Source organism: Lathyrus oleraceus, chromosome 1, assembly GCF_024323335.1.
Source record: "Lathyrus oleraceus cultivar Zhongwan6 chromosome 1, CAAS_Psat_ZW6_1.0, whole genome shotgun sequence".
Taxonomy (NCBI): domain Eukaryota; kingdom Viridiplantae; phylum Streptophyta; class Magnoliopsida; order Fabales; family Fabaceae; genus Lathyrus; species Lathyrus oleraceus.
This window is the reverse complement of record NC_066579.1, coordinates 209,075,387-209,080,882: the sequence shown is the minus strand read 5'-3', so window position 1 is coordinate 209,080,882 and position 5,496 is coordinate 209,075,387.

Sequence of the window (5,496 nt, the reverse complement as noted above, 5' to 3'; positions counted from 1 at the left end):
CAGCCTCTCTTCCAGTCTCCGAAACATAGGGTCCATACCATGACTCATACCAAAGTCCTCCTGAAGCAAGGGGAACTGATCCTCCTGATCATCATGGACGGGTTGCTGACTGGAGTTGACAAGTAGGATCAGGGTAGGCCCCGATCCACTGGGTTCATTAACCTCTCCAGCTGGAGGATCAGTCAACGTCTCTGGTTGAGTAGTGGCGGGATTCCTCTGCATCATCTGCCTGAGCTCTTGCTGTCCCTGAGCCACCCATTGAACCACATCCATGAACTGATTCATGTGAATCTTCATCTCGGCGAGCTCTGCTTGTAGGCTTTCCATTGCTCTCTGGTGGTTTCTGCGGGTACCGTACCGGTGAATGCCTGAGTCAGCTATCCTTCTAGTGGAACACCAAATAATATGAGAACACCGCAGCGGTACCTGTTATGCAAGATATGCGAATGAACATGTAAATGCAATGACACGTTTATCGATTCCAAAGGGTATTCTACCCCCTTGATTCCAGTCTCACGCAAGAAGACCAAGTCGTAGATAAGCTTCGAAGATCAAGATGCAATAAGGAAAACCATCATATAAATGAGTTCGCGAAGGGAAACGGCCTTAGCCAATAGTACATCAAAAAGGATCTCCACAACAAGCCTGTGGATCATCATTACAATACAATAAGTAAAGAGAGGAACAAAAAATCAGGAATCAGCCTCCTGTATACAACCCATAAGGACTGCTCCTTACTTCAGCCAGTAGTGCCACTGTGTCAGGACAATCTGGAGATTCTGTCAAACACCGGATAAGCAGATTCCTTTTGTGAATAACTCCATCCAACTCGTTGATGTGCTCTCTGTAGTAATTCCCATCATCTTATCCGAATACCTCTTCAAGTTTGGATTTCTTCAAACCTGCCAGCACTTTGAGTTCCTCAATCTGTCCTTGAGCTTTGTTGAACTGATGTGTGATATAGCCATTGGTTGAACGGGCGCACAACAGCTCATGGTTCTTCTCCCTCAGCAGGATCTTCAACTTCTCCATCTGACCAGTCAATTGGATCACCGTCTCCTCCTCTTTTTCCTTCTGAGAAGCTAAAAATGTATCCCATTGCTCTTGCCAACCAGCTAACCTACCATGAGCATCTGTTAACTGCTGTTTGACTCACCTGAACTCAGAACTGGATGATCCCAAGGCTTCGTCTGTCTTCCTGAAGAAATCCATCTCCACAACTAATTTCCTCTCTGCTTCCCCTTGCAATCTGACGGCTTCCCTCTTCTGATATTCTGCCTCATGGAATTGATGCATACAGTCTTGCAGCTTCACACTTAACTCGGAGTTTTCAGATTGAAGCTCCTCCATGGCATTTTTCAATTTGTCATACTCTTCTCGGTTCACCATTGTTGACTGCTCAGGAGTAGGTGGATACGAAGGTTCCTCAATAGGAAATGGCAGACCAAACTCTTCGACTCTTCCTTGAAGCCAATCTTCATACTGAGGGTAAGTCCTACAATCTCCTTTTCCAAGCACAGTCCTTCCTCTCTTGATCACCTTGAGCCAAGCCTCAGCTGCCTTACGGGATACAGTCAGATCAGATGAAGAATGGAAAAACAGATATTCTTCCACATCCTTTTCCCAAGGCAGAGTTCTTAAAGCATATCCAAATTGTTTGACTGCCAAAGAAGGATTGTAGTTGATACCTCCTCTTCTTCCTACCAACGGTACATTCGGGAAGTTCCCACAACTGTGAATAATATCCGCCCCAAGCAAGCCCCGGTCTGACCACCAAGAAATATCTTTAGCTCTTATCCCCATCAATCTCTTCGACCAACTCAACGAGTCCTTGACATCAACGAACGCTCCTGACTTGGGCAGGTGGGAACTGAACCACTTATAAAACAAAGGCGCACAATAATTCACCAATCCTCCCCTTCTATTCTCATTCATGTGATGCACTGAATGAAAGAAATCTCCCAACAAGGTCGGCACTGGATTTCCCAACACGAAGAGGTGTATGGCGTCTACGTCCACAAATTTCGCCACAATAGGAAACAGGACAATCCCATACACACAAAGAGCCAACACAGCATTGAAACCCCTCTGGTCACCATCTTCAAGCTTCTTCTTTGCTTCTCCCAGTAAGAAACTCAGATGAAAACCATTAACTTCTCCCTTCTGACACATATTAGCCTTCAAGACTGATTCCCCCAAATATGTGGTTGAAGAAACCATGCTGAGATCGGGCAGAAACTCGGAACTGTAGAATAGCAATTGCGGCTTGATAGGAATTCTGAGAAAACTAGCAACCTCCTCCAAAGTAGGGACCAGAATGTAATCCGGGAATGTGAAACACCTCAATGGAGGATCATAGAACTGCAACAATGTAAAGAGAGCATCGTGTTGATCTTTGGAAAGAACCGTGACGAAACTTAGAATCAAACCGTAATCCTTTCGGAATCCTTCTAGAGAATCAGGATCCATTAACTTCATCAGTTATTGAATAGGCTCCAAGCAGACCACAGGAAACTTGTAGGCGACATGTCTCTTTCTGCCAATATCCATCTTAAGAGAACCAGAGAAACCCCAACCGGAATCAAGAGGAAGATGTAAACCCCCCTAGAAATAGATAAACATGTGTTAAATGATATGAATGCAAAATGATGTGATGCAATGCTGTGACATGGGAATTAGGATTGTTGTATCTGCTTGAACATCTGTTGGGTTGCACTTTCTGAAGAGAAACCCACTGAAGAATATAATACAAGATCAAATCTCTGCTCCTAAAAACCGGGTTGGTTGGAGGTTAAGGTTTCCTGAATTTAGCTCGCCCCTCACTGGTAGGTTCTAAGAACAGAAGTTTGTCAGCTTCTAATCCTTCAGTCGAGAATAATACGTTTACCACTGAAGGTTTGGCATTATTACGGGATAAAAGACCTCCACTGACTCCCCTCAACAGAACATCCTAAAGCAAGTTCCCAACCTCGGGGTCCTCGGATTGAGCAGCGAGAATGCGCCCACCAGAGCTAACATAAACGCGTCTCGGAGGAGAGGCCTCAACTGAGTTCTCGGGAAATGGTCACCAAAGTCGACGATTTCTAGAGGAACATCTGTCGTTATGGAACATCCATAGGACAGAATATATCCAAAAGAAACCTCGTCTGGGTGTGGGTCTTCATGAACGACTTAACGTAGCAACATGCCACGCAAGCCTCATGACTATCCACTCTAAAACCTGTGTGTACACTCAAGCCTGGGTAATGGGCTTATCTCTCATAGAACACCCCATCCCAACAAACAAACAAACCAACAGCAGAGCCAACAGATATAACAATGATATGTACACAATGCAATGAAGCAGGTAAATGCTGAAAAATAAATAACTGTACAAAAGAATGAACATCCAATAAACAAACAACCTACAAAAGCTAGGAGGGACTCGCTCAGGGAAACCAGAGATTCTGGGTTTGGTCCCCAGCTGTCGCAACCTGAAAAAGGGAATGCGAAAAAATAACCGACGAAGAAGAAAGGAATGACAGAAGAGTCGCCACCGTGCATTATTTATCCCAAAGGAGGGGAAGGAAACACTCGAAGTAAACCTGGAAAAAGGAAAGGAAAAGACAAGGTCTCGCAACCAAATCTTGGGTTCGGGAGTCGATTATGCGAAGGGAAGGTATTAGCACCCCTACGCATCCGTAGTACTCTACGGGATCCACTCTTGTTGTTCTTGTCTAAAGGGTGTGGGTTTATCTAATGTACTATTTACTAAAGAGGGTTCAAAAGAAAATGACTCGCACGGATGTCGCATCCACTGCATACATATCTCATCTGAATATGAGAATCAGAGTCTTCGTAGCTCGGCTACCTATGGGTTAAAGAGGAGTGTGCTCGCTAAGACATCGTGTCTTATGCTTACGTATCTCATCTGGAATGAGAATTAGAGCAAGCCGTAGTTCGGCTAACTATTTTTGTTTGTTTTGTGTTTTTTAGGTGAACGACATTACTACGCAATCTACCGGATGCTCGACCTTTGGAGACTTACTCGCCTGTAGTAGAAGGAGTTAACGTGTCCTTAGGAGAAGAAAAATCAATGAATTTGTTTGTGTTTTAGGGATGCTCATGCAAAAAGGAAGTCCTAGACGAAGGAGCTGTGCTACCTTAATTGACATGCAAACGAGAGACTATACGAAGTCTAGCAAACCTATGGGGAGACGATCGCATCATACAAAATAAACATGCATAAAGTAAACGCGCCAACAAGGGGGATCAAACATATATATGTAGGGCTTTAGTCAAGAGGGGTCATATCAACCTCGACAAACAAGCCATGGAGGGGTAATCAAATGGGCTCTTAACCACTGACATTGAACGTCAGGGTGAGCAGATCAGAAGGGAAATAAGGATAAGACCTCATAGCTCTTAACCCTGGATGGGGTGAGCTCATGACAAAAAGTGGGGATTCAGAAAGGTGGAACCCTCTCCACTGACCGACCGGACAAAAGATCTTGGGCTTTTGTTCTGAAGCATCGACACGTAGTGTGAGCATAAAGAACGACACACTGAATAACGGGGGATTGACTACTAATCCCTTTTATCCGTCAATTGCCTCTTCGTGGAAGTCTTTAGCATAAAAGTAAATAAACAAAAGAAAACATTGCCTCCTATTGAGGTCTTCCAGCTAAGAAAGCGGTAAAATGCGGGAAAGATAAAGGATCAAGAGATCTACCACATAGATAAAGATCCGAAGTAATAACAACTAAAGAAATAAGAAACCCAGAGATCTCTCGAGCTGGCACCATCAAAGAAAGCAAGTCAATACAGGTAATCAGAATAAATCTCCAAATGGTATCCCACAAATAAAGTGGAACGCCAAGCAAGCTATCCTTTCTGGAGTCATGTGAGCCCTCACAAAAAAACTCAATAAATAGGTTAGAGTGACAAGATGGGGTGCAATGAAGAGTTGCCCCAAATCAAAATGTAACCACATGAATCATGCCATTAAAATTCACAAAAAAAGCTCACAAAAAGTAACCAAGTGTAGGAGGCCTAAACCTCTTGTCAAACACATGCATCAAAAGGGTATCAAAATTCAAAGTCAGGGGGCAAGGATCCACACATCAAGACATGACATACATACTAAAACATGTGCCCACATGCAAAACCTAAAGATACCCACTCTTCCAAATTCACCCATAATACCTCATACATTCAGAAATTTCAGGTTGAAAGTATAAAGTAGTGGAAATAGGGCATACCTGATTGGGGAGGATCGATTGAAATTGAATTGCACCGTTGACTTTGCAGAACAATCTTAGGGTTTATATGAGAGGGAATTGATTCTTTGCAGATGAGTTCCCTTCAGTCTTTGGAGGTTGCTCTGAATTAGTTAGAATCTCTCTAGGGTTTTGTTCCAAAGAAACCTCAGAGTGTTTTCAGCTTTCACCAATTCTCCTTTTTTTTCTCTCTTTTTCTACTGAAATTTCAGGATTTATAACTTGATTTTCGTGGCTT